Raw genomic sequence first — 19,239 nt, forward strand, 5'->3', positions numbered from 1 at the left:
GAGCCAGAGGGACACCTAAGCCACACCCGATCCCTGACCCATAGAAACTGTGAGATAACAACGTACAAATGTTGTTTTCTTAAGCCACTAGGTTTTGGGCTCGCTTGTTACTCATCAAAAGCTGACTAACACAGGGAGGAATAGAGAGTGCCAGGGTAAGGGGTGCAGTTTAAAATGGGGTGCCAGGGAAGGAGGTATTTGAGATAAGACTTGAAGAAGGGAGAGCCACGGTGCCCCAGGGGCAGAGCTAGAACTGGGGACATGTATTTTGTGGGAGCTCAGGAGACAAGGTTTGTAGGAACAGAACAAGAGGGGCAAGAGGCAGAGGGAAGGGAGAGAGCAGCTGGGGGCGTCATGCTGGCATTTGGGCTCCTGCTCTGAGCTCTGCAAAAGGGAGCCGTGCGGTCTTTGAGGAGTTGCACATTTCAACAGGATTCAGGGGGTATTAAGAGTGTTTGGGCAGGTGGGAGGCAGCAGGGAGATGACCAGAGGCGTCAGGTCCTGGGTTTCCTTCACAGGTGACCAGATGAGAGGTGTGTGTAAGGAAAGAGAGCTGTTTTTGCATCAGAAGGAAGGTGGAGGCAAGCAGGCCCGGTGAGGCCGGGAGGTTGGGGTTCAAGCTCTGGGCGCCCGTCTGAACTTGAGGTGGTTGGGCAGGGCGGCATGTGGAGACTTTCTGAGCCATGAGATGGGAGGCAGGAGGGAGTGGAGGGGAGGCCAGGGTGGCAGGGCCACGGTAGGGAGCCTGGAATGCAGGTGAAGACAGCGTGGAGGACCAGGGGCTGGGGAGCTCAGTCACCCTGATGTCTATAAGGTGAGGCCAAGCGCCGACTTGGGTTTAGCAACTCAAGGGTCACTGGCAGTGAGAGTGTCACGAATTTTTGCCGAGGGCTCGAGAGAGTGTTCAAGGGGCAAACCACATATAGGAACACAATGTGAACCAGTTTGACTGCCAAGAGGAGCAAAGAAATAGGACAGCAGGTGAAGGAACAAAGTGAGTACAACAGAGGGGTGTCTTAAAGATGGGGAAATAGCAGTGTATAAACCCAATGGGAATGGTTTGGCTAGAGAAGGAAACATCAGGACACAGCAATGAGGGAGGCTGGCTGGAAGTTGTCCCGAGAGAGGGAGCTGGAAATGTCCTTAAGAGCCGGTTGGGAAATCAGAGCATCAGATCCTCAGGAAGTTCCGGAGGGTGCGGGTGCCCCTGCGGCACGCATGGGTCCCCTGACATCCCACCGCGCAAGCCGGCAGACAAGTCACCCTGGGGGTGACCGAGGGAGCTGGAGCCGAGCTGGGAGACTGCCCTTGGAATTTCCTGACCTGGACGAGGTTCAGCCTTTAATCTCATGTTGCATCTACAGCCTTGTTTCATGTGGCGTTTGAGAAGCTGAAAGAAATAGATTGATAAGCTTTACAGAGCGGAGTGGAGGCCAGCCCTAGACACCCTTGACTGACCCTCGGAGGTGCTGGGGGCAGGACAGGGACTCTGGGGACACAGCGGCTGGTCACTGCTGAGGGAGCAGCGGGTAGCTGAACATCCTGGCTGCGAGATCAGGCTCAGGCCCAGGCTCCGGCCATGGTCTCAGGCAAGGGACTACCTTCCCAAGCCTCAGTTTCTTCATCTGGAGAATGGAGTGAGTGAGAGCACATTCTCACAGGCTGTGTGAGGGGTGTTCGAGGAAGGCCTGCGTGGGGCAGTGATGTTGTGGAGGAAAGGGATTAGTCATCCACTAGGAGTGGGATCAAGGTGGTGCAAATAGGACGTCAGGTGCCCTGAGCAGCCAACGTATTGCCGTGTCAGGGGGCTAAAGTCCTTCTGAAAGAAAGCTTAAACTTGCTACTGAATTGAGGAAAAGTCCCTTGTTTGAAACAGCTTCTGTTCCCCTTCCTCCTCATCTGTGCCCTGGAGGATTTGCTTCCTCTCAATGGCCGAGAACACAGGTAGTAGGAGCAGAAACAGAGGGCTGGGTGTCAGGGAAAATCGAATTTTCCCTTTCTTCTGGCCTCTAGGAGAGATATCATCTCCTCCATTGGTGCAGATGTGTTCATGGTGCACTTCCCACAAACTCACAAATAACAAACTGCCTTTCCTCAAGACCTGGGACCGTGGCTGTGGCTTTCCTGCCAAAGGTGGCCCATGGCTGTCCTCAGAGCCAGCACGTGGTGATGGGTGAGCCAGGGGAACCACCGAGTGTGCACAGAGGACAGCAATCCCAGGAAGCTTCTGGTCCGCTCCCTTCACTTTACTGATGAGGAACAGGGCCCCAGAGAAGGCGCTAAGCTCCCCGGGGGGGGGGGGGCAGGCAGGAAGCCCCGGGCACGCAGCCGGCTTCTCCTCCTCCACCATCCGTCTCCGACCAGGCTCGTTTCTGGGAAGCAGCAAGTTTTCAGCCAGGAGTTGGTATTCGGCCAGGAGTTTGGGTTTCAGCCAGTGGTTGGTATTCGTTAAAAGAGATGAAAAAGGCGAGGCTGTTATCAGGAGAGAGTATCTGGGGTCTGGGTTCACTGTAGGGTCTCAGGAACTAGATACCATCAGCCTGGCCTGCCCAGCGGATGTGGAGGGAGGCTGTGGCTGTCACACATGGGAGCCGCCTAATTCCAGGCCGGCCTGCCCCGTGCTCCTGGGAGCCCGGAAGATGGAAAACAGGTTCCAGTCCAGAAGGAAATGAGCAGAGGCGCCCTCGCTGCCAAGGGCTGGGGCCAGCAGCCTGACTGCTTCTGGCTCCCTCCGCCGCAGCGATGGCAGTTTCTGGCAGGGGGTTGGCTGAGTTGGGAAGTTGGATCTGGAGGCTCTGGACGCCCTGGATCCTGGTCTGCACTACTCCCAGCTTTGCTGAGTTCCCAAGAGAATGTGAGCTCCCAGCTGGCCCGTGTAGCTAGAGGTTCCCCTCCTGTTTCACAACAGGTGGGCCTCTCTTTAGACGGACCCCAAGAGCAGGAGAGGGACAGAAACACTACAAAGGTCTCACTGCTGAGGAAACATTTGCTGAATGCCACCACCTGCTCCTGATCCACTAAAAGATGGTCACACGGAATTTTCTTTAATAGGACAAAGAAATTGTGGCAGGCTCTGCGGAGGTCATCCCCGACCTCCTTTCCATTATGATCTGCACTATTGAGGCTGAAAAGCTAACTATATTCCCGGCCCGTCTTGAACTAAGTGCGGTCAAATAGACACAGTTCTGGTAAATGAGACATAACTGGCAGTCAGCTGGGGGATTCTGAGAAGGCTTGTTTTCTTAATAGAAGAGCCAAATGTGGCTGGTGCTTCTGGTTTTCGCTCCATTTCTCTTCTCCCTACCTTGAAGGTGGATGCGATGCCAGGAGTTGGGGCAGCCATGTTGCAACACTGAGGCAGAATGCATGAAAGAGAGGCTAAGCACTTGCCGAGACAAGGCCCTGACACGGCTGAGGTGCTGAACACCAGCCAGCATCTTTCTACTTACAGGCTTCTTGTAAACTGAGGCAAAACAAAGCCTTGTTTGTTTACGCTGCTGTGTTTGGAATTCTTGTAATAGAAAGGATTCCTAGCTAATGAACACCACTACAGCAAACTATCAGCCAGCATCACAAGTAACACTGAAATTCTAGCTGCATTTCCATTACATTCTGAGACAAGGGTGTGCCTGCTGTAACAGCTAGGATTGCTAATAATTACAAATGTTGTTTTATTTTTCATTTTTTTTTTTTGAGTGTTCACTACATGCCAGCTACTCTCCTAAGCACTTGGCATATTTACTCATTTTATCTTCCTGCAGCCCCGTGGCGGGTATCTTATAGGTATCGAAATGAAGGCATCGAGTGATTGAGAGAACTTGTCCAAGTTGGTAAGCTGTGACCCAGGATGTGATTTCGGAAAGTGTGGCTCTGGGTGCTCATAATCACATGTGGTGGTATTATCTGTCTATAAGATGAGGAAGCCAGGAAGAACAGCACAACCCAGGTCTCAGGCCTCTTGTCCTAAGCCTCCTGGCCACCCCATTCTCTCCCTCCATGCACTACTCCGGGAAAGCCAGTTACTTTCCAAAGGAGGGCGGGGAGCCAGGATCAGAACTGGGGACTAGACACCCGGAATCTTCAAGAGTCTGGGAGAGCCTGTGGGGCCACTCCACAGAGAGCCAAGACCTTGGGCCAAGGCCCCTCCTCTGCTCCAGGGCACGTATGAGCAAACACTGCCAAGATTTTCTTTCTTTTTTTCTTCCTCTGTTTCCAAAGCTGATTGACCCCACTTCTGATGAACGTCTTTTTCTTTATTTTTAAAGCTACTTTTCTATTCAGAAATACTGGAGAATCTCCTGGGCTGGGAGCTGGCTTGTCTCTTCTTTACCTATTATCTCTTAATGCTTTTTTTTTTTTAAGTTATGAAAGAAATACGAGGCTGCTATAAAACCTTCAAATAGTTCAGAAGTTTACGAAATAAAAAGTATAATTTTCTGCTCCCATCTTTTCAACCTCCACCCCCCTCTCCCCATAACTCAGAGGGATAGCATTACCTAGGAGATTAGAGTGTGTCCTTTCAGAGCCTTCCCTACACAAACACACTCATATGTAGGATGCACACATCTTTTTTTTTTTTTTTAACGTTTTATTTATTTTTGAGACAGAGAGAGACAGAACTTGAACAGGGGAGGGTCAGCGAGAGGGAGACACAGAATCCGAAACAGGCTCTAGGCTCCGAGCGGTCAGCACAGAGCCCGAAGCGGGGCTCGAACTCACGGACAGCGAGATCATGACCCGAGCCGAAGTCGGCCGCTTAACCGACTGAGCCACCCGGGCGCCCCGCACACATCTTATTTTAAATAGAAAAAATTCAGGCTCTACCCGGGAGTCTGTAAGTTACTTCTTATCCAATAATAACTCATGGACTCAAATCTGGCTCATTGTTTCCAACATATGCTGACTTTTCCTTAGGAAGAAAGTACTATGATTTCTTTTTTTTTTTTTTTTTTTAATTTTATTTTTTTCAACGTTTTTTTATTTATTTTTGGGACAGAGAGAGACAGAGCATGAACGGGGGAGGGGCAGAGAGAGAGGGAGACACAGAATCGGAAACAGGCTCCAGGCTCCGAGCCATCAGCCCAGAGCCCGACGCGGGGCTCGAACTCACGGACCGTGAGATCGTGACCTGGCTGAAGTCGGACGCCTAACCGACTGCGCCACCCAGGCGCCCCTATGATTTCTTTAGCTAACCTTGTGTCGACGGACACTGGTTACTTCCAATGTGTTGCTTCTGTGTATTTGTACATCAATTTGGGCTGTAGAGACTCCCACACGTGGCCCGGCTGTGTTCAAGCCTGCATCTGACAGGTGTGGCCAAATGTCATTCCTAAACTCCTGCACCAATTACTCTCTCCCTGACTGAGAACGAGAGCGCTCTTTCCCTATGCCTTTACTAAACTTGGACACACTTAATCTTCACAAATATTGCAAACACCCCAGTAGCCCAAAGCTTGGTTTCTAAATACTGTCTCCCCTAAAAGGAACCAGGAATCATGACTCCTTGGAGAAATGACTGATTCCAGGGCTGGGGTGAGGAACAACAACGAAAAAAGAGCTTAGAACAGTTTGATGTGACAGAAAGTAAGGAAGCACTCAAAGAATGACAGGGACATGTCAAGGGGGCACAAGCTAACTCGAGGGAGCTCCCGCTGACCCAATTGGGACATTTTGAGCATCAGACTAAATTATAGCAATGAATTATAGCGATTGAAACTAAAACTCCATGAGTCAGTCTGTAATGATATTAAATAAAAAGGAAAAGCTTGTACTTTTAGAATTTCAGCTAATACATGTAGACAGAATTCAGAAAAAGCTTCATTTGGCAACAGTTATGATAATAATCGATCAGACAAGAATCGTCAACAGATGCAAAATTTGTGGGTGAAAGTTTGAACAGGAACCACAGACTCGACGTATCTTCCCACAAAAACACTTCTTTATCACAGAAGGGAAAAAAGCCACTTTATAATCGAGAAACCCAGTGAATATCAGAGTCCATATCACCAGCGATGAACCACACTCCCATGGCTGTGTTGGTGACCCACTGAGAGGGCACAGCAGCACTTCTGAGGCATTCTTGCCAAAAATTGATGATCTGAATCTAATCCTGGGGAAATATCACAAAACCCAAACTGAAGCACATTGTACAACATAAAGGGACAGTCCCCTTCATACATGTCAATGTTATGCAAGCAAAGTAAAGCAGAGCCTTCTCCAGATTACAGGGGTCTACTGGGCCGTGACAATTAGTGATCCTGGACTAGAAAAAACTGTTATTAAGGACAATATCAGGACAGCTGACAGAATTAAAGTATGACTTCAGATAATATATGAGAGTATGACTAACAGACAACATCTGTATTCATGCTAGTTTTCCTGCACTTGATAAATGTATCGTGGTCAAGTAGGAAAATGTCCTTGTTTGTAGAAGACATAGATTTAAAAATTTAGGAGTAAGGAGGCATGGAGGTGTGCAACTTACTGTCAAATCATTCAGAAAATAAACCACATATATATAATATATGTACATATGTATACATGTATGTATTCATATGAGACACACACACAGAGAAAGGGAGAAGTAGAGAAAACAAATGCAGCAAAATACGAACAGTCCAGTGAATATGGGTCAGTGGATGGGGCCTGGGTGGCTCAGTCAGTTGAGTGTCCAACTTTGGCTCAGGTCATGATCTCACAGCTTGTGGGTTTGAGCCCCGCGTCGGGCTCTGTGCTGACAGATCAGAGCCTGGAGCCTGCTTCGGATTCTGTGTCTCCCTCTCTCTCTTTGCCCCTCCCCTGCTCATGCTCTCTCTCTCTCTTTCAAAAATAAATAAACATTAAAAACATTAAAAAAATGTATGGGCCAGTGGTGAAAGGGAGTTCTTTGCACTGAGTTTAGAATTGTTTTCAAATAAAAGGTTTAAGGGAAAAATTATGTTTGCCAAAGTGTTACGTACAAAATCGTATCTCACAGGTATTTTAATCTGTATTCACTTCATCACAGGCAATGTTGAGCATATTTTCACAGGTTAGTCATTTCTAGTTATTTTGTGAATAATTTCTCTATTAAATTGTTTTTGTTTCACTAAATGGAATATTTTCTGAACTTGTATTAAAGTTCTTTTCTCTTTTGTACTCGGTGAATAATTCTCCTATTTTGTCATTTGTCTTTTGATTTTTATGGTGTCTTTAGCTGTGCAGATGTTTTACATTTTTATGAATCAAATCTATCACCTTTCCCTCCCCCTGCAAGAGTATGAAACATGTATAATCTTTAGTAATTAAACAGTATAGCTAGAGCTCAAGTCTGCCTCTAATTTCATCATTTTTTTAAAATTAAAATTTTTATTTGGAGATCATTATAGATTCACATGCGGTTGTAAGGAATAATACAGAAAGATCTCATATACTCTTTTTTTGAGAGAGAGAGAGATAGCAGGCACAAGTGAGCGAGGGGCAGAGACAGAAAATCCCAGGAGGGGCAGAGAGAGAGGAACAGAGAGGGAGGGAGAGAGAGGGAGAGAGAGAGAGAAGTGGGGCTCACCTGAAGCAGGGTTCGGGCTCACCCAAAGTGGGGCTTGTGTTCACTTGAAGTGGGGTACGAGCTCACCGGATGTGGGACTCCAGCTCACCCGAAGCAGGGATCAAGCTCATCCTTGGGACTTGTCATGGGACTTGAATTCATGAACCGTGAGGTCATGACCTGAGCCGAAGTCAGATGCTTAATGACTGATGCACCCAGGAGCCCCAAAGATCTCATATCCTCTTTACCCAGTTCTCCCCATTGGTACAAATTTGCAAAGCTCCAGTACAACGTCATAACCAGGATGTTGACATTGATATGGTCAAGATATAGTACATTTCCATCCCCACAGGGATCTCTCATGTTGTCCTTCATAACCACACCCACTTTCTCTCGCCATCCTTCCTTAACCCCTGCCAACCACTAATCTGTTCTCCATTTCTACAATTTTGTCACTTTAGAATGTTATGGAAATAAAATCATATAGTATGTAACCTTTGGGGTTGGTTTTTTATCACTCAGCATAATTCTCTGGAGATTCATTCAGGTTGTTGCCTGTATCAATAGCTTGTTCCTTTTTGTTACTGCATAGTATTCCATGGTATAGCTGTACTGAAGTTTGGTTAAACCATTTACCCATTGGAGGACATTTGGGCTCTTTCCAGATTTTGACTGCTACAAATAAAGCTGTTACAGATTTTTATGTACTGGTTTTTGTGTTAACGTAAGTCTTAATTTTTGTTGGATAAATATCCAGGATTGCAGTTGCTGGCTTGTGTGGTAGGTGCCTGTTTAGTTTTTTGTTTTTGTTTATTTTAAGAATGTCAAACTGTCTTTAAGAGCAGCCCTACCATTTGACATCTCCACCAACAATGTATGACTAACTTGGTTTCTCCACATCTTCATCAGGATTTGGTGTTGTCACTTTTTTATTTTAGTCATTCTGATGATGAGGTGTCATTGTGGTTTCAATTTGCACTTCCCTAACAGCTTATGTTGTTGAATCTTTTCAAATTCTTATTTGCCACCTATATATCATCTTCAGTGAAATGTCTGTTCATGTCTTTTGCCCATTTTCTAATTGAATTTTTTTTTTTTTACTTGTTGAGTTTTGGGAGTTCTTTAAGTAGGAAAATGTCCTACAAAATGGCATATAATGATATACTCTAGATTCAGTTCTTGGTTGGATATGTGGTTTACAAAATAGTTTCTCCCACTCTATAGCTTACCTTTTATCCTAAAAGCAGGGTCTTTTGCAAAGCAAAAGTTTTAAATTTTGATGAAACTCAAGTTACTAATTTTACCTTTTAAGGTCATGCTTCTGATGTCAGGTCTATGAACTCTTTGCCTAGACCTAGATCTCAAAGTTTCTCTCTCTCTCTCTCTCTGTCTCTCTGTCTCTCTCTTTTTTTTTTTTTTTTTTGGTTTTAAGGTTCACATTTATCTCTGTGATCCATATTGAATTCTCTTTTGTATAAGATATGAAACTTAGGTCAAGGTTCAGATCTATGACTAAGGATGTCCAATTATTCCCGTACCATTTGTTGAAAAGGTGATCTTTCCTTCATTGAATTGCTTTTGTACCTTTGTCAAAAATCAGTTGGGCGTATTTTTGTGGGTCTATTTCTGTGTTCTCTGTTCTGTTCCATAAATCCATGTGTCTCTCCCTTTGCTAGGACCACACAGTCTTAATTATTGCAGCAACATAAAAATCTTAACATTGAGTACACTGATTTCTTCTACTTTATTCTTCATTTTCAAGATTGTTTAAACTACTGTAGTTCTTTTGTCTTTCTATACAAATTTTAAAATAATCTCATACATATCTACAAAAATTATGCTGAGAGTTTTATAAGCATTGTGTTAGGCATATATACTGATTTGGACAAAATCAACATCTTTAGTATGTTGTCTCCTATTCCATATCTCTCCATTTCTTTAGATCTTCTTTGATCTTTTTCAGTAGTATTGTATAGTTTTCAGGCTAACAAGTTTTGCTAGATCTACATATAAATATCTCTTTTTTTGAGTTACTGTAAGTGGTTTATTTTTAATTTCAGTGTCCATGTATTTGTTGCTAGTGTATAGATATAGCACTTTGTATGGTTTTTTTTTTTTTTTTGTATGTTTATCTTGTATCCTGCAAACTTGCTGGACTCACTTACTAGTTTTAAGAGATTTTTTATGTTGATTTCTTAGGCTTTTCTACCTAGACAGTCATGTTATGTGCAAACAGGGACAATAGTTTTATTTTTTCCCTTTCAATCTGCATGTCTTTTATTTCCTTCCCCTCTCTCCGACCCTCTTGTTGCACTGGCTATAATTTCCAGCACTATGTTGAATGAGAATGGTGAGGATGAAGAAACTTGTTTTATTCTAATTTTGGGGGAAAGCAGTCTTTTACCATTAAGTATAATGTTAGCTATAGATTTTTTTTTTTTTTATACCTGCTCTGTATCAAGTGGAGAAAGTTCCTCAGTTACTATTTTTTCTGAAACTTTCTTTTCAGGAATGAGTGTTGAATTTTATCAAGTGTATTTTCTTCACCAATTGAGATGTTCATGTGATTTCTCTTCTTTAACCTGTTAATATGGTAGATTACATCGATTGATTTTCAAATGTCCAGCCTTACAATCCTGGGATAAAACTCACTTGGTTATAGTATAAAATTCTTTCATTATTTTTTAAGTTTTTAATTAAAACATATCTCTATCTATCTATCTTAATAAGTAAACTCTACACCCAACGTGGGGCTGGAACTCACAACTCCAAGATCAAGAGTCACATGTTCTACTGGCTGAGCCATCCAGGCACCCTTAAAATTCTTTTTTTTAATGATTTATTTATTTATTTATTTATTTATTTATGATGGGGGCAGGGCAGAGGGGCAGAGAGAGAGGGAAACAGAGGATCTGAAGTCAGCTCTGCGCTGACAGCAGAAAGCCCCACACAGGGCTCAAACTCACAAACCACAAGATCATGACCTGAGTTGAAGTTGGATGTTTGACTGAGCTACCCAAGCACCCCTAAAATTGATTTCAGCTCAGGTCATGATCTCACAGTTTGTGAGTTTGAGCCCCATGTTGGCGTGTGGAGTCTGCTTGGGATTCCCTCTCCCTCTGTCTGTCCCTCCCCTGCTTATGCATGCTCTCTCTCTCAAAATATAAGTAAACTTAAAAAAAAATAAATTAAAAATGTTTTTTTCCCCCTGAATTCTCTTTGCTATTACTTTGTTAAGGATTTTTACATCTATACTGATGAAGGATATTGAGATCAATAGTTTTTGTATTCTTCATCTAGTTTTGGCATCAGGGTAATACTAGCTTCATAAAATGAAATTCCCTCCTCTTGTATTTTCTGGAAGAGATTGTTTAGAATTGGTGTTAACTCTAAACATTTGGTAGAATTCCCCAATGAAACCATAAGGGCTTGGAAATTTCTTTGGGGGAGTTTTTAAAGTTACAAATTTAATTTCCTTAATAGTATAGACCTATTCGAATTATCCATTTTATCTGGATGAGTTATTGTAGTTGTGTTTTTTAAGGAGTTGGTCCATTTTGTCTAAGTGTTCAAATTTATGTGTGTAGAGTTGTTTGTAATTATTAGCTTTTTGATAATTGCCTGTTTCATTCCTAACTGGTAATTTGTGACTTCTCTCTTTCATTGTCAGTCTTGCTAGAAGTTTCTCAATATTATTGACCTTTTCAGAGGACCAAATCTGTTTCATTGATTTTCTCTATTATTTTTGTTTTCAATTTCATTGACTTTTGTTCTAATCTTTATTGTTTCCTTCATTCTACTTGCTTTACAGTTATTTCACTTTTCTTCTAGGGTTTTGAAAAGTGATATGGGCTAATTACGTCCCCAACCCCAACAATTCATATGTTGAAGTCCTAAACCTGAGTACCTCAGAATGTGAGTGTGTTTGGAAATAGGGCCTTTGAACAAGCAATTAAGGTATAATGAGGTCGTATGGATGGCACACTAATTCAATATGACTGGCAGTCATGTAAGAAGAGAAGGTTAGGACACAGATACACACACACACACACACACACACACACACACAGTGAGAGAGAGAGAGAGAGAGAGAGAGAGGAGGCAGCCATCTGCAAGCCAAAAGAGAGAGGCCCCAGAAGAAATCAAACCTGCTGCCATCTTGATCTTGGACTTCAAGCCTCCAGAACTTTGAGAAAATAAATTTCTGTTGTTTAAGCCACTCAGTCTGTGGCATATGTTATGGCAGCCCTAGTAAACTGATACTATTATATGCATTTGGTGCTATATATTTCTCTCTCATCGCTCTCATCATTGCTGTAGTGATTTGTGTCCCACAAATTTTGATAGGTTATATTTTCACTTTCACTCACTTCAGTGTATTTTTTTTATTTCCCTTGAGACTTCCTCCTTAGCCTATGGATGAGTTAGAATGGAGTTGTTTGGTTTTCTAATTTTTCAAGATTTTTCTGTTGTTTTTTTGTTATTGATTTCTAATTTCATTCCATTGTGGTCATATAAAGTACTGTATGATTTCAATTCTTATAATTTGTTGAGATTTGTTTTATGGTCTAGGATATGATGAATTTGGTATATTTTCCATAGGAACTTGAAAAAAATGTGAATTCTGCTGTTGTTGGTTGAAGTGTTCTATAAATGCTGATATGATCTTGTTGGTTGATGGTGTTGGGTTTTATATCCTTGCTAATTCTGTCTTGTAGTTCTCTGACTTGTTGAAAGAGGATTGTTGAAGTCTCTGACTATAAATATGGATTTGTCTATTTTTCCTTCCAGTTAAAAAATTTTTTTTAATGTTTATTTATTTTTGACAGAGAGAGAGAGAGACAGGGCATGAGCAGGGGACGGGCAGAGAGAGGGGGAGACACAGAATCTGAAGCAGGCTCCAGGCTCTGAGCTGTCAGCACAGAGCCCGACGCGGGGCCCGAACTCATAGACTGTGAGATCATGACCTGAGCCGAAGTCGGATGCTCAACCAACCAAGCCACCCAGGCGCCCCTTTCCTTCCAGTTTTTTAGATTTTGCCTCACATATTTTGTTAGCTCTGTTGTTTAGTGTGTATACATTTAGTGTTGCTATGTCTTCCTGGTGGATTGACTCTATTATTCCATAATGTCTCTCTCTGCCTTTGCTAATTTTCTTGGCTCTGAAGAATACTTTAGTTGATATTAATATAACCATTACTGCTTCCTTTTGATTAATTCTTTCATGGTATGCCTTTTTCTATTCTTTTATTTTCATACTGTTTATATCATTATATTTGAGGGAATTTCTTGCAAACTACATAGAGTTGGGTCATATTTTAAAATCCACTCTGCCAGTCTCTGTCATTTAGTTAGTATATCCTTACTATTTACATTTAATGTAATTATTGACATGTTAGGGCTTAAGTCTTCCATTTTTTTTGTGTGTTCCGTTTTAAATTTTTTGTTTTGTTTTTCCTGACTTTCTTAGGTTACTTGAACATTTTTTAGAATTCCCTTTTGATGTATGTCTAGTGTTTTTGAGTATTTGTCTTTGTATAGCTTTTTTGGTGGTTGCTCTAGGTATTACATTACATATACATAAGTTATCATACTCTCCTGGCATCACTGTTCTGCCAGTTTGAATGAGGAATAGAAATATGCCTTTGTTTACATCCTTTACCCTCTCTCATATATAACATAATTGCCTTTAATATTTCCTCCTCATACATTTAGAACTAGGTCTGCATGCCAATTGTTTTTTGCTTCAACTATTAAACATCATTTAGAAAACTCAAGATGAGAATGGCGCCTGGGTAGCTCATTTGGTTAAGTGTCTGACTTTGGCTAAGATCATGTTCTCATGGTTCAGGTCATGATCTCCCAGTTTGTGAGTTCAAGCCCCGCATTGGGCTACATGCTGACAGCTCGGAGCTCAAAGCCTGGAGCCTGCTTAGGACTCTGTGTCTCCCTCTCTCTCTCTCCTCACGCCCCCCATCTCTTATAAATAAACATTAAAAAAAAAAGAAAACTCAAGATGAGAAAGAAAATCTGTTCTTTTTACCCATATTTTTGCTTGCCACATTCTTTCTTCTTTCCTGATGTTCCAAGTTTCCTTCTTTTAATTGCTTATTTTCTGTTTGAAAAATTCCCTTAGTCATTCTTTCAGGGTAGTTTTCCTGGTGATGAATTCACTTAGTTTTCCTTCATCTGAGATTGAGGACAAAAGTGAAAATGACATTTTCACAGGGGGATTCTGGGTTGGCAGCTCTTTTAGCATCTGAAAAATACTATGCTCACTTCATGCTCACTTCTATGGTTCTGATGAAAAATGCACTGTCATTTGAAGGGATCATTTCTCTAGCTGTTTTCAAGATTTTTTTCTGTGTCTTTATATCTCACAAGTTTAATTATCGTGTGTCATGACATGGATTTCTGTTTCTATTCTGTTTGGGATTAATCACCTTCTTAAATCTGCAGGTTTATCTCTTTTGCCAAATTTGGTAAGTTTTTAGCCCCTATTTTTTTTTTTTTTTTTTTTTTTTTTTTTTTTTTTTTTTTAGTACTTTTTCAGCCTACCCTCTTTCTCCTTTCCTTTTGGGATTTGAATGACATGAAGGTTAGATCTTTTGTTACCATTTTTCTGGTCCCTGAAGCTCTGTTCTATTTTCTCTCTGTTGTTCAGGTTGGGTAACTTCTGTTTTACCTTCCAGTTCACTGATTCTTTCTTCTGTCCTCTTCACTTTGTTAAGCCTATCTACTTATTTCAGTTATTGTATTTTTCTGTTCTAAAATTTTATTTTGGTTCTTCATTATATCTTCTATTTCTTTGTTGAGACTTTCTGTTCTTCCAGTTGTTTCAGGTATATTCATAATTGCTTGTTGAGTCACTTTTATGACGGCTACTTTAAAATCCTTGCCAGATCATTCTAACATCACTGTCATCTAGCTGTGAGCATCTGTTGAATGTCTGTTTTCATTTAGTGTCTTTGGTTCTTGGTGTGACTAGTAATTCTCTGTAGAAACTGGGACATTTTCATATTATGCTGTGAGTCTCTGGATCTTATTTAAACATTCTGTTTTAGCTGGGTCTTCCTGTCACTGCTCTAGCAAGGAAAGTGGGGAAGCTCCTCCACTAACCAGGTAGAATTAGAAGCTCAGGTTCCTCACTCAGCCTCTGTTGACACCTGAAGTGAGGATGGGTGATCCTCATTAGTGCTGGGTAGGGGTGGGGATTCTGGCTTCTATGTGGTCCTCACTGACACAGCTAGTTGGAATGGAAGTTCCCAGAAGCACACTTGGCCTTCTCTGAGACTGGTGGAGGTCTAGGCCTTTGCTGGTATGGGTGTAGTTGGGGTCATTTTTTTGGTTTTTTTTTCTGTGATGATTGGTTGGAGTAGAATAGTGATTGCCTAAAGTGTTCTCTTTCTTTTTTAAAAAAAATTTCCCCAATGTTTGTTTATTTTTGAGAGTGAGAGACAGAGTATGAGTGGGGAAGGGGCAGACAGAGAGGAAGACACAGAATCTGAAGCAGGCTCCAGGCTCCAGGCTGCCAGCACAGAGCCTGACATGGGGCTTGAACCCAAGGACCTCGAGATCATGACCCAAGCTGATGTCGGATGCCCAACCAACTAAGCCACCCAGGCGCCCCTTGTCTAAAGTTTTCTGTCTTAGTAGGCTATGCCTTTCCTGTCCTTGGTGTAGACTAAGCCAGTTTTGTTGGAGCTTTTTTGGTCTATGCTCTTTGGGCTTTCTGGGTTGCTGACTCTTCAGCTTCAAGTCTGGGTTATACGAGGCAAAAAGAAAATCCAGGGAAACCACCACTGTCCTTCCTTGGATCCTGAGGTCCCTAGCTAGCCTGCCTTCCTCACTCATTTTTTTGAGTCTTCTTATATTTATTTCATATTTAATATCCAGAGTTTTGACTTGCGCTTAGTGGGAGGAATAATGGCACATTGTCAGATTTTTGTCTGCTCATTTAGTACATGCATATATACTCATAAAACATATGAGGCATTGTTTAGAGGCAGTTTAAATATAAATGACTTGTTTTGTAACTGTATATATCAGAACATAATTCAAGAGTTACCTAGAAGTTTTTAAAAACATTTTGAAGTTGATAGACTTTGGAGCTTAATTCCCTCATTATTAAATTTCAACTTTTATTTCATTGCTACAAATAGTAGTCTTAGGAATATTGATTTTGGAATTCAATGGAAATGTTTTGAGGATTAATATGTGATACTTGTGGTTGAAGCAAAAGTGAATTTTTGTTTTTTGGTAAAATTTTTTCATATTTATGGTTAAGTTTATAGTAATTCAAAATTTTTGTATTCGTTTCTCTTTGGTGTCTCTTATGTGCTGACTTCTGAAAAATATGTTCTAAAATTTCCCACTATGATTGTGAATTTCAATTTCCCTACATCTTTCAGTCAAGGAAGCTGACTGTGAAGCTAAGTTATTATGTACATACACATTTATGACTCTTACACTTTTCTGATAGACTGTAATTTTCACAAATATGAAGTACCACTCTGAGTCCCTTTTAATGCTTTTCATCTTGATTTTTATTCTGTCTAAAATTCACATGGGCATATCTACCTTTTTCGTAGCATTTGTCTGGTACACTTTTTTCTATTGCTGTATTTTTTTTTTTTAATTTTTTTTCAACGTTTTTTATTTATTTTTGGGACAGAGAGAGACAGAGCATGAACGGGGGAGGGGCAGAGAGAGAGGGAGACACAGAATCGGAAACAGGCTCCAGGCTCCGAGCCATCAGCCCAGAGCCTGACGCGGGGCTCGAACTCACGGACCGCGAGATCGTGACCTGGCTGAAGTCAGACGCTTAACCAACTGCGCCACCCAGGCGCCCCTCTATTGCTGTATTTTAAATCTCTTGTGTATTGTGTACGTGTGTGTCTTGTAAACAGTATATATTTGGAATATGTTTTTGCCCAGTCTCCTGACCACTCTGTTTGAAACTGCAAGCCACCTGTGGCACTTCCTCATCCCCTTTTCTGTTTTATTCCCATAGCATTTATCATTGGCTAATATGCTATAGACCGACTTATCTATTTTGATTATTTTCATTTTTCTCATAAGGATGTAAGCTCCAGGAGGGCGGGAAATTTTATCTGTTTGTTCGTTGGTGTACCTTCAACACCTAGAACAGTGCCCAGGACATAGTAAAACCTCAAAAACTATTCAAAGAAATGATAGAATTAAGTTATCTTTGTTTTAGTGTTTACTGAAAGCTACCCATTCTATTTTTATTTTTCTTGTAGTTACTCTTAAATTTTTATACAAATGTTTAAATTTACATTTTTCCATCAAGTCTAAGTTTAATCACCACTGTATTTCCTCTATCAAGAAATAAGGATTATAGGGGTGTTTGGGTGGTTCAGTCAGTTAAGTGTCCAACTCTTGATTTTGGCTCAGGTCATGATCTCCCAGTTGTGAGATTGAGTCCTTCATCGGGCTCTGCACAGATCATGGAGCCGGCTTAAGATTCTGTCTCTCCCTCTCCCTCTGCCCCCTCCTCTGCTTGTGCGCTCTCTCTCTCTCTCTCTCTTAAAACTAAACAAACACCCACACAAAAACAAAAACAAACTAATAAAAAAAAAGAAATAAGGATCATAGTGTACATCTACTGTCCTCTCCTCCCTTTTGCAAACTCCCATATTGCAAGGATCTAGGATTTAAATTTTCATTCCTTCATTTACCCCTTCATTCATCCTCTTTTCATTTACACAGAATTAATTGAACATCTAAGTTTCACAGTTTTTAGCCATTAAAAACAACTTAAACCTTGTTTTATATCCTGTCAAGAGTATGTGTGACATAGGTATAGCCATTTATCAAAGTGATACAGCTAATATTTGTATATTTCAATTGAGGAACTGAATGTACAAATAGACAATGGTCAGACTGTATATAAAAGTAGAACTCTGGGGGCACTTGGTAGCTCAGTCAGTTGAGCATCTGACTTGATTTTTGCTCAGGTCATGATCTCACGGCTCGTGGGTTCAAGCCCCATGCTGAGCTTTGCACTGATAGTGCAGAGCCTGCTTCAGATTCTCTGTCTCCCTGCCTCTTGCTCTTTCCCCTCCCCAACTCATGCATGTGCATGCGTGCGCGCGCTCTCTCTCTCAAAAATAAATAAACATTAAAAAATATTTTAAAAATAGAACTCTGACCCACAACCTGCCCAGGACACCAACCCCGTATCTGCAATAACCAGCCCAGAAAGCCAATCTGCTAGAAGTCAGTCTTGCAGGAAGCCAGATTGCTATCTCTAGTGACAATCCAAGAAGCTAAACAATAACCTTGATGACAACTGGCCCAAAATGGCAAGGCTTTAATAACTGACACCTTCCCTAATTTTGGTTCCCACTTACAACTTAGGACCAACAAGAGGAAGCTAAATGTGCTCCCCCTAACCAATCACAAAGGATGCTCAGCTTATTGTTAGCCTGCCTGCAGCTTTCCCAAGGCCCACAGCCTCCAAGCAGGGTGTACCTGAAGCCTTCTCTTTTTTTCCACTGCCTTTGAGTCTTTGCCAATATGCAGGTGACCATGGTTGACTCCTTTGCTATAGCAAGTTCAGAATAAGTAACTGTTGCTTTTCTCATTTGTGTTCTCTTTGTTTATTTCTAAAATGTATGCAAATTTTACCTATAAGATAGTTATTGAGTGGAGTGTGGAGTTGATGGAGTTATAGATGATACAAGAATGCTAAAAGGTATCTGATGGCTGTTGAAACTGGGTGACGGTACACAGGAGTTCATTGTACTCTTCTGTTTACTTTGTATGTTTGAATTTTTTTCCATAACAAATGCCTACAAATTATTCAAATGTGACCACTGCTGTTTCCCTTATTCTACATCTTTCCTCTGGATCCATTTTTCATTTTGCTGAAACTCATTCACTTGTCCATCAAAAGGGATGTATGGAGTGTCTCTTGTGTGTAGATCCGCTCTAGGCACTGGGGATAGTAAACAAAACAGAGTAGAGCGGTTCTTGCTCTGGGGAGTGTGTGTTCTGGTGAGTGAGGCTGGTTATTAAACTGATAAATATAAACTATGTGAGGAGGCGATGAGAGCTGCTCTCATATCCCAATTAGTGCAGAATCAGGAGGATGGGGAGTGGTAGCAACAGGGCTTCCCCATCGATCGGGGCTCAGGGACGGCTCTAGGGTGACTTCAAGCAGGGATCTGATAGGAGTGAGCAGCATGACACCAGGGAGTAGGGACATTCTGGGCCAGACCCTAAGACAGCACTCAGATGGCAAAGATTTCAGGTGTCCCCAGTACAGCCCTTGGCTTGCCTGTCTTCATTCACAGCTATGGGAGACACTTCTGTGTGCTCAGACCCACCCCCCAGTATGGGGTCCCCCTCAAGCCATGCCCTGGGTCTCTCCCTTTTCTGCCTTGGGGTCTTCCTAAGGCAGACTCGTAATGTGGGCAAGTAAAGCTGTAGCAGCCTTTATGCAGTGGGGCAGGAGCATGGACAATGCCCCAGCTGCATATCCTCCAGGTGGATGATTCTGGAAGCTTCTCAGGGGGTCCCAGCAGCCCCCAGCCACCACTGATGACATACCCCTCAACTGGCTTTTTCCTTCTCTCTCAATTCTGCCTCTTGGCGTCCCCTTCCAAATCAACAAATTGCCCCAAGTCCTTGTCTCGGGCCCTATTAGGGGGTCTGAAGCAACACGCTTGCCCTGCTTTGGGGGTCTGA

Source organism: Panthera tigris, chromosome D2 (genome assembly GCF_018350195.1).
Source record: "Panthera tigris isolate Pti1 chromosome D2, P.tigris_Pti1_mat1.1, whole genome shotgun sequence".
In the NCBI taxonomy this organism is placed as follows: domain Eukaryota; kingdom Metazoa; phylum Chordata; class Mammalia; order Carnivora; family Felidae; genus Panthera; species Panthera tigris.